Source organism: Poeciliopsis prolifica, unplaced genomic scaffold, assembly GCF_027474105.1.
Source record: "Poeciliopsis prolifica strain line A6 unplaced genomic scaffold, Auburn_PproV2 SCAFFOLD005, whole genome shotgun sequence".
In the NCBI taxonomy this organism is placed as follows: domain Eukaryota; kingdom Metazoa; phylum Chordata; class Actinopteri; order Cyprinodontiformes; family Poeciliidae; genus Poeciliopsis; species Poeciliopsis prolifica.
In genome coordinates this window covers 10,571,218-10,582,500 of record NW_026562380.1, presented here as the reverse complement: position 1 = coordinate 10,582,500, position 11,283 = coordinate 10,571,218, and positions in this window count along the sequence as shown.

The following is an 11,283-nucleotide window of genomic DNA, read 5'->3' as shown; positions in this document are numbered from 1 at the left end:
GCTTGTTGAAATCCTTTAGATTCACTCCAGTGAGTACTGCACTACTACAAAGCTGCATAAGGGGAAAATGTATTTTATTTAGCACAACTGAGACTGAGGACGCAGCCACAAGATACAGGAGGTGAATTAGCATAGCATGTTTTCTATTAATAAACAAAGCAAATAATGAGAAATACTGAAGCAATGCAAAGTTTTCAATATTCTGAACAGGAACATTTGTCTAATTCTCGGATTAGACAAAATGTGGATTAAGCCAAAGTGTTGTAGAAAAAACCCGTCATGGTGACTCTTGTGTGCCTATCTGAAGCATGGAGATAGTATTGAGCAATGAGTGCATGCTTTGTACACTTTATTTCATAAAAATGAATAAAAAGACGATCTTTACTTGAGAATAATTGAGATTTCAATGCATTTTTATTGTTTTATAAAACATAGGAAAAAGATCAAACTTTTTCAAAGAAAGGAAAAACAATAAGTTATTTATAAAGGCCTCATATTAATGAAAGTAAGAGATAAACTTTATTAGGTGCTTTTCTACTTCCACACTCTCACAGGCAAGGGTACAATCAGGCATGTCGACCAACAATGTTGAGGCACTGCTGATAATGTGCATATTGTACTAGTGGCACACATTTCCATTTTAACAGAAACAAAGAGGACTGGGGGTTGTCTGATGTGATGTCTGAGAGTGAAAAAATCATTTTAACAGTTTTCATCAGACTTACAAAAACACTAAAGGATTTCCTGCCAAATTAATTACCTTTTCCTCATGTTTAGACAATGATGCTCAGACTTGTCTGTCGGAACACTTTTCTCTTATTAGCGTTCGATTTGCGGTTCAGCCAGAGTGACTTCATATTTAGATTTTATTGTATTTTCTCAGCGAACGATCTTCTTTGCATCAACGGCACAAATTATTTAACGTTTTCAGATGAATCACCTGCGCAGCAGTGATGAGATCAACATATTCACTCCACAGAGGTTTTGTTAAGATTTTTAACACTTAACGTATCAGCTCAGAACTAACACAAAAGGCACATTTACAGAGTGAATTGAAGCACAGTGGAGTTTAATTAGATTCAGCTTCTACAACGTAAGGTCTGCTTTCTAATCAGAACCTGTCTTCAATCAGATCTTTGACTTACTGATCAGATTTTGTCTCTCTGCTTGGTTTTAAGAATCAGTCGGAAACAATAAGCAATAGACTTTTTCAGAAGGACAGTGAAGTGACCTCAACATCAATATTTTTCAACTCAAGAGTCTTTGGGAATTGCCCTGAAGCATGAGATTTGTTAGTGTGTGGTTTGAAGAGAAAAGGCTGATCAGGTCCTCCTCTGCTGGAACTGCGTGGCCTTCTGTTCCCCCAGCCTGTTGATGGTCTTTTTATTCTTTTTAACTCTTCCAGCTGCAAACTGCAAAGGTGACAGCAGGACCGAAGACATAAGGAAACTAAGCTCTGCTTTGGGCTTCCAAACCAACAGGAGCGCCCCTAAAAGCCAGTGTTGGTTTTGTAGAAGAAATATTTTTCACTCTAATTTTTGATAAAGATGAAAATTGTTTTCTCCATAAAAGCGTCAACAAATATTACGTAGAATGTCTGGAACTGTCATAAAAAACTATTATCAAAACCAAATAAGAAAAAAAAAAGCATCGTAGGAAGACAAATCCTATCAGATATGATTTATGTCTTGTGGAAAAACGAGCAGCATAGTCGACACTTCTGTCAGGCTGTTTCTGATCTTGCTTTGCATGTTGACATATTGGAAAACAAATTTCACATAGGTCCAAACTTGAGGAAATTAATGCAACTTTTGTTTTATTTTTAGTTTTTTATTTAATGATCAATAAACAGCTTGCGAGTGACTTGCAATTGTAAGAGAGTCCTCAAGCTGTCAGGTAATTATTAGCTGATTTGCTCAGAAAGTAGGTCAAGCTGTCAGTTCCACTTTTGGTTTCAGTTTCTGGCCTGCTAATGAGAGTAAATCTTCATAGATGCAGACTTCACACTGAAACAATGTACTTAGTCTTTTCTGTGACATATGACTTGTATTACTTCTGAAGTGATATTGCATGTACCTGGTATAAATATATCATTGTGAGAAATGCAGTGCACAGGCAGCAACACTTTTTAACATCCCCTACAGATCTGGCTTGTCTGGTGATTTAATGACAAACTATGAAATGCAAATTAAAGAGATAAAGTTTAAGTAACTTAACACTTTCCTATGTCATCACAATAAAATTCAATTACACAATACTGTTGTGAGTGGGATATTAATATTTTCATGCAGAGATGGTTGTGAGCATCTGCAAGAGATTTGAGGATGAACTTAAAGCCTGTTATTAGGAGTGGTAACTCTTAATATACAGAATATTTCCGAGATACATCAGGCAGTAGGATGTCCTGAAATCAAAGCAAAGATACACATGCTGAGAGTAACATTATAGCCTGACAAACTGGAGCGTTTTACAAGGTTACAAAGTAAGAAACTGTCACTTCAGTCAAAAATGCTGTCATTGGCAACCTTGCATACTTTTTTGAATGTCTGGTTATTATTGCTTGTTGAAATTAAAGTAAATGCAAATGTTTACCTTTGCTATGAAACTTGTGACATTCTTGTTTCAGGTTTTAATGTAATAAAGAATGACGGGTGAATTTTTATACGAAACCCTGTTTAGGATTTTTGGATTCGGAAATTTGATGGAAATTATTTTCCTTGAGGATCTAAGAAATTTCAAAACAACAATCCTCCATGTTGATTTTAGTTCATTAAATGTACTTCCTGTCCAGTTTACAAAAATGTAGCAAGATTTAGCTGACTGCAACTAAAATACATGCAGATAACTTATGACTAATGAAATGAAAGCATATTTTAGAACAAAAACTACATTCTTACCCACATCCGCAGTTATCCTGAGCTATGGGTGGTGACTGAAAGAACCTGAAAGGTTCTTTCTGAAAGAAACTGAAAGGTCGAGGATACAAGCGGCATAAATGAGTTTTCTGGGTTCCACATTAGAGACGGAGAGAGAAGCTCAGGGGACTCAGAGTAGAGCCACTGCTTCTCCACATCAAGAGGAGCTTATTGAGATAGCACAGGCATTTGGAAAGGACAAAATTAAAACTTATAAGAGAACAAAATTCTGTCACAGGAGTACTTGGATTAATATTTACACGGGTATTCCATCTTACAAAACAATTAGTCAAAATATAATTTGAGACACCTGCTACTTCAAATAAAACATGTAGATCAATTTAGTCGTACTGAAGAAAGACTTTTCTGAGTAAACAATTTTGTCGGTACATTTCTAATTGTAACATTCACCTGAACCGTTACAATCTGGAAAAATTATATACAATTATACCAAAATTGGAGGAAAAAAATATTTGTTATAAGAAGGTGGAGATTGAGGATCACTGCTGTGGTTAGTCTATTGGGAATTTCGTTAGGACATGTTGTCACTTTTTAAAAATTATCATGCGTAAAGAGGAGATTTGACATGTGTCTTCTCTAAACAGTAGTTGAACATGACACGATTTTGTCTTGTGCTACAACAGACGAGCGTAATGACAGAGCGACTCAACACGCAACAAGCTCAGGTTGAGCTCTAAAAATAAATGGATTGATCTGCCTTGTCCAGGCCTGTGTGTCTCTGTTGAGCAGTCGATAGGTTAACCTGCCCCTGGCATCTATCTTGTGTGCCCTCCCCCTTTCATTACCATTGATCTGAAGGAAATAAAGAGCACACATGGTATAATATACAGCCCAGACAAACACCCTCTCTCAGTGATGGAGTGAATGGGCCAAATGTATGAAATATTGCCCCTCTGACACATTCTGTCTTCCTATCAATACTGCAGCCTTTGCCCACAACCTGGATCAATAGTACCTTATCCTTTCGTGATAACACGTAACAATGTTGTCTGTTGTCTTCTGCTGATATTGAAGTTCTATTTCTGTCTCCTCACATACATTTATATACTGATATGTATATCTAAGCATGTTTTCCTCCTTCTTTTTTCTTTTTCTTTTTTTTTAAAATCCCTTTTGTACTCTGAAGTATGGGCCCGCCATAGTCTAAGCCATGGCAGTTGCAAATTTACATGTTGGTTTTCTGGACGTTTCTCCGAAGCTTTTGGGGGTCTCTCATGTGTGAGACTGCTCAGTGGAGAGAAGACACCCCTCTGTAAAAACATCTGTTGTGTAAATGGCTGTCAGACTGTCTTTTGTGGGCTCCATCTCTTCTTCCCGCAAAGATTGTCATTTGTTTTGATCATTTATCTGGGTGAAAGAATAATAATAACAAAAAAGAAAAGAAAAAAGAAATCTGGAGTATGCAACCGTGCAGTTGAGCTATCTGCAGGAGTTTTCTTTGCTAGATTTATGTATTTATGATTAGAAATATTTTTCTTTCTTTTTCTTTTTTAGAGGCATCAGGTTCTGCATATTGAGGCATGTGATATAACATTGTTTTTAATGAAAAAAATAAAATATGATGCACTTTTAGAATTATGACAAGAAAAGTTTTTTTACATTTTATAATCAATCTTTTCAGTAAGCGTGCATTCTTTTTGCATTACTGACAAGCTGCTTAAAGGTGATAACAATGAAAAAAAGCTTTTCAATTATTCATGCGAGAACAGTTAGTTCTTTTGGAAAAAAAAACCAGTGGAGTAAAGAAATTGTCTTTTGTTGTTTGAATGATTTGGAAAATACATTATTTGCATGTGTGATAGAATCAGGACAAGTACAACAGAAAAACTAATCAAAATTGGAGTCTCCTCCCTGAGATTTACTGTCAACAAAATCTTTGTGTTGAAACATTCTCTCAGGACGGTGCTGTGGTGGCAGTGACCTGTACCAACGCAGGAAGTGTTTGGACAGCTTTTGTCCTCCAGTGCTGCAAAGCACAAAGCGACCATTTCTTTAAATTAGTCTGAGTGGTCTTTTAAAATATTTTTCAGACTTGTAAAAACTATTCAGTATTAAATAATGAGTAAAATACTCCTGAAACCACCTTGTCTTGTAAACATTCAGAGTACATAAATACTATCTTAGATGGACATGATAAAATAAGAACTTTGTCAATAAATTAAGCATTATTCTTACAACATATATTTTGAAATCGAGGTTTGAGAGGTTAACGCATATTCTCTATTTTTATAAAGAATACAGGAGATTAATAAACACTGCAGACAAAATTCATGAAATTGAGTCTCTGGAGTGATTTAGAACTGCACAGACAGTGTTTAGCAAACTTTTCCAAAACCTCTTTGTCTGTAGTTTACCTGTCCTCTCTGCTGTTGTTTTCCCTCAGTGTTGATTTGCATCAGCATAAAACTTAGAAGCTACAGAAACTGTGATATTTCTTATGATAAGCAATCTTTTAATAAAAAAATATACTATGTGTAATAGCTTCCTAATAAAACTCTGGTTGGAAGAGTTCAAACGTAATAATTTAGGTGGAAAAATCCTATAAATGTCCCTATACATGCACCATGTATGAGTTAGAAGAGGGAGCATTTTTGTGTCCCAATGGAAGTGAAAAGTTACGGTTACACTTCATATCTACATTGTAATATAACACTAAATGAGATTTTTTAAAATGTACACCTCTTTGTTGAAAGAAAGAAACAAGGAAATAAAAAAAACAACTTAGAAATAAATAACTTACAAAATAATTAGACTTAAGTGAAAGTGATTTAATAAGTTTTGCTCCACCATATTAATTTAAATTGTAAATAGTAAAAAAAAAAGTTCACATAAATAAGACAAAAAACACTGTCCACAAAAGCTACATTAAATATGATGCAAAAACCTGTTTTGTTTCCAAGATTTTAAAAAACTATGAAAACAAATTTATATTTAATAGTCCACAGTTGTGACAACTTCCATGTGAGTTGCATAAGTCCTTGACGATGAACTATATGACTTTCCTCTGAAACAGGTGAATATTTGAGCAGTGACACCTCATAAACTAGCTGATAACCTGTTTGTATGTTTTCTTATCTGTCTCCCAGACAATCCTTGGTCCTAGAACACTTTGTTGTTTCCCCACAGGCCCACTATCAGCTCTCCTATGTGGGCCTTCAGCAGCTGCGGTTATTGTGGAAGACTACTTTTACAACCCCATAATGTCTGTGACAACAATGTTGTTGTTTTTTTCTTTTTAGAAGTGAACACATTGTTACAATGGCAGCTTCCTATTGTGTTGTTTATTTTGACTAAATAAACTTCCTTAAGTGTTTTAATCTTAAAATTAAATAAATCAACACTGAACTGACATTTTAACTATTTCCGGTGTCACAACTATAAGGCTGTTAATATTTTATATTAAACTGAAAATAATTCAATTTGATGACCTTAAGTTCAGAATTAAGCTTTTGTAATTATTATGTTTTCAACACCTTTAATTTTAAGTGGATTAGTTATTTGAGCTAGCTAAATTAGCAGGTATTTGCTAGCAACAATTAGCATGTATACTTAGCTGAGAGTTCTAGTCTCTTGTATCAAATATTGTCCTGTACTATGTCTGATAGAAGTGACAGCTTTTAAACTTCTTTTTAAATGTTGTCGTATTGCTATTATTGCTAGGTGTGGAAGTCAACATTTTAACTATGTCGATGTGGAGAATAAGTTCAACTAACTTAAAGCTTTTCTGCTTTTAGGTAAAAACAAAAAAAAAAGTGCTCAGTGATATGTTCAGCAAACTTCCGTTTTATTTTTTACGCTCTCACCCCTTAAATTGCATAGATTAGGGTCTGTAAATATTTTGGAAGTATGATATTCCAGTCACTTTTAGTGAGATCCCAACACAGATCAAATTTTAAACATGGGATTTATAAATCAAACATAGCTATATCATAAACTGAGGGCTGAGAAACCTTACTTGTTAATGTGAAATTTATTACTTATCATTAGTCATCTTTTTCCAATCACATCTCTGCACACACTGATCATCCCTCCGCTATCTGTGGGAAATGTGTTATCTCCCTCTGCCATTCATGTATGCATTTATTGCTTTCTGAGTCTTTGGGATCAATCTTTTGGCCACCAGAGGAGCATAACTAATGACAACATTAGAATGGCTTTGTGAGAGGGACTGGCCGGATGCGGGTTAACCAAGCAGGAAATAATCTAGGATTTTATATCCTGCATGAATGACCAAAGGATATGCTGAGAATAAATGAATCCCCCCCCAAAATTTTTAGCAGTAAGGTTATCTTTTGACCAAAGTTGTGTTTGTGGGTCAAAATGGATTATTTTTTCCATTTCTTTCTTTCTTCTTCTTCTTGAGAGTGACTGCATGCTGCCCCCATGCACACATGGAATTTCTTGGCAGATAATGATCGTCATCTTAATGCTCTGCCAGGGTCAGGCAGTCTTTTCTGTCCCCTGACCGCTGGTCTAGACAGTCCTCCCCTGGAAAGCTTTCTTTTTCTCCCCCTCTCTCTTCCTTTTAAAGACCCACTTCTATTTTGCTGTTGTGCCCAAACAAGGATTTTATAAAACGGGTGACATCGCCACACAGGCTGTCTGCCGAATCTCCCTTAATTAAAGTGACGTTTAAAGCCTTCCTCAGACACTAATAAAGCCCCTCTCCATTAGGATCCTCCTAATTACTGTGTGCAAAGGAAAGAGGGACACACACAGATAGACAGTGTGGAGGTAAGCCTGCTGGCATTTGGCCCCATAAGCTGAGCACCACACAAAGGAAAATGTCCCCTGGGTTACCCATCCTAACAGAGAGACTCCCTTTTATTTTTTTCCGCCCTGTCCCTCCACCCACTCCGGTTTTCTCCTCATGAATGAAAGTATATGACATGTGCGGTTCAGTGTCCATTCATAGAGCTGGTGGAATGTGTGAATAATAGCTCTGAATGAATCTCAGACACATGATTAGTCATTAAGCTGTCTTTTGGCATTATTATTGTTTGAATGTGCAGGGTGGAAGTGAGAATGCCGTTGTGTGTGTAAACACCAATCTCTCAAGTGTAAGGTAAGTATAAAAGACGCAGAGAAGTCGTTTGGGTCAGTTGGGATACATTTCTGAAAGTTAGGTAGTTGGCAAAGACAAAGCTATAAAGGCTAAGCATGTTTGGTATCAAGGTTGACTACATGATGCAGGCGAAGATAAGAAGAATTAAAATAATCTTTTGTGGAGACATGAGGGTCCAGGAAGTACCTGTTCAAATTAGCTGCAGGCCTAGTTTGTTGTTATTTCATTAACCCAACAACCAGAAGAGAAATAAAAGTCTGGGTCACAACCCTGAACAACAGGGAGGCCTGAAGTTCACAAGAGTGGCTCCATCATACTGTCACCTGGAAAACAGGTCAAGGTTTATTAAGGGATGACAACTTTAATGCAAAAATTAGAAATCCTCTTATTCTTTCATAAAAAGAAAAAACAAAAAATCTTAAATCTGGAGCCTTTATATTTGGCCCAACATGACAGTAATAGGAAAGACAAAACAACACAGTGTGATTAGTAAAAAAAAAAAAAAAAAAAAAGCTTTATTCATGTATTTTAACACAGGTTTTGTGGAAGAATGATATATAGTTCTCTGGAAAAAAAATTCTGAAAAGTATGGTGTACATGTTGATGTTGCTCTTCTGAATCAATCATTTTAGACTGAATATGTTTTAAAGTATTGCTGAAGACTACACTGAAATCAGGTCTGGGTTTTGACTTGGCTATCCTAACACAAGCTTGTTCCTTGATTTAAAACTTTCCATGTTTAGGTTTGCTATGTTGATAGAAGGTTAACCTCTGCCCTTAGACCTTTGCAACATCTGCCAAATTTTTTTCCAAGACGGACCTGTATTTACTATAAACTCTGATTAGCTCTGTTGCAACTCAGATGAACGAAACATTTGAAAAACAGCAGCAGGAAAAAATATCTTTGCTAAAGAAGTATCAGTTAAATTGATCCTCTTCTCCAGAGAAAAGGATCTGTATTGTATCTGTCTTAATTTTTGGTTCTCAGGTCACACAAACACTATCCCCGTTATTGGAACCACACAGTCTATTTAAAAATAGACAACATCACTCCATCACTTGTGACAGAGTTCATTCAATTTTTTTTTGAATTAGATGAATGTTGGATGTCACCAGATATTGAGGATATTGTTCTCTGTCGCTGTATAACATTTTGCTTCTGTGCTTCAAAACAAACCTGCTGGTATAATGCCGGGCCTTGTTGTTGTAACTTGAGCTGAGCAGTGACTCTTAATTTGCCAGCGTTGACTTTATTAGAGTATATGGTTACAGACCCTTGGAAGGAGGCCTATTGTATTCTCCCCTGCTTGCCCATTCATACCTCTACTGCTACTTCTGTTGCTTCTTCATGACAAACAAAGCTGATGGAAAGCCAAAAGAATCAACATCATGGTTGTGAAACGTTGCCATGACTGCAAATTTCTTAATTTTGCTTGATTAAAATCAAATTTATTTATTTATTTTTAATTTATTTTAGAAATGTGAGTCACTCAGTAACATGAATCAAGGAAGGCGGCTGACTCGGCTGGAAAGTAAGTCTGTGATGCAGGCAGGTAGTAGAAGGCTCCAGCGAATGTCTAGTGAGGCTGCAGACACATCAGCCTGCTTGATTTCACCTGGTAACTAAGCATGTAGTATTTACTCCTCGCCTGAAATGCAATCAGGGGTTGGTAGCTGGCAAGGAAGCAGTAAACGTGTGATTAGGTGCAGCAGCTTCTAAAACTCCTGAGTTTATCTTCAAGAACTGCTCTTGGAAAAAAAAAAAAGAAAACTGAACTAACAAGAAAAAAAGAAAACGATAGACTTCCAAGTATTTTAAGGAGAGATCTTCACAGCTCCTGGTGAAAATAATATCTGAATTAAAAACACTCATTGACAATGAGCATGTTGTTTCACGAATAAATTAGTTTTGAAGCAGTTTTTTTACTCTGCTCACAGCAACCTCATGAATTCTTGAAGACAGATGTAACAGTGCCTCGGCGATGACTCCTCCAGTCGGGCGCTCGCCGTGCATGTGTAAACATTTTACATCCTCCAGACAAGAGTCACCTCTCTAATCTGGCTGAAGAAGTGTGTGAAGAGGTCCTTTATCTGCAGCCTGTTTTAACTGGTGGCTCACTGAAGAGCCATTTACCTTCACTAATGGGGGGTGAGGCTTTCACCGAGGCCGGTTCGCCTCTCGAGCCTGTGAAAAGAAAACTTGGCCAGAGAGGAGACGTTAAGAAAACCAGTTAATCTGCAGCAGTCTGTCTGCATCTCAGCGAGGCAGTGGATCATGCTGCCCAGTGGCTTTTCAAGAGGTTTCAACTCTGCTTGGGTCAGATCAGCACTTTTCCCAGTTGAAGACACACCGGCTAAATAAATAAGTGGGTCGGCCGTTGTTACCTGCTTACTCTATTTGGAAACCTTGAAATGTTATTGGCTTCTTGCAAAAACTTCAGCATCTTTCTGTGTAGGTTGCTATTTTCCATTTTGTACGCATTTGGCCTGTATACTCTTTTGAAAACTTAAGAAATAAAAGTAAGAACAAGGTTTGGTGCCTACCACTTCTAAGAAACAACAATATTAGTAGTAAAGTTGAAAATTAGTCATTGTTATGAATTTTTAATGAGGAATGCACTAGTGGCATGAATTTCCTTGGAGCATTCAAACTCCATGGAAAAAAAAGAGCACAGACCGTAGTTGGGATGTTTTCCTCTTGGATATCTTTCAATAATTTGATGCAATTTCAAACTAATAAATATTATTCTCAAAGATCTTTTAGCTGAGAATTTGACGTTCTAAGGGATGATGCATTTCTCTTCTGAAATCTCTAATTTCCTGATATTAGAAGTACATTGCACAACATATTGAAATAATGAGGTAGAACTGTGAGTGAAGTCCTGTAAGGCCAATTTAGAAGCGTCCAAGAAATTCCAGTTCTTTGAATACAGCATGAAAAAGATAAGGGTGATTTAAATATTCTTCAGACCCATCAATTACCACACAAAATAGTGATACTGCATGTGATATGATAGTTTGGACTAAAGTGGTTATGTAGTTTTAGCAAAGAAAAGGAACAAAGTAGCCAGAGAGAATAATCTGTGTGAGAACAAACAGGAAATGAAAACAAATGAAATCCTATTTACTTTTTCCTGTGATTCAATCTCACTATTAGACTTGTAAATTTGGTGGCTATGGGTCACTTTGACCTGTTTCTACCTTGGACAATAAAGCCTCTTTGTTTCTTTAGGAACTTGAAGAAAGAGTTGCGCTCGAGGAGCACAAGTCGTATACCACTAT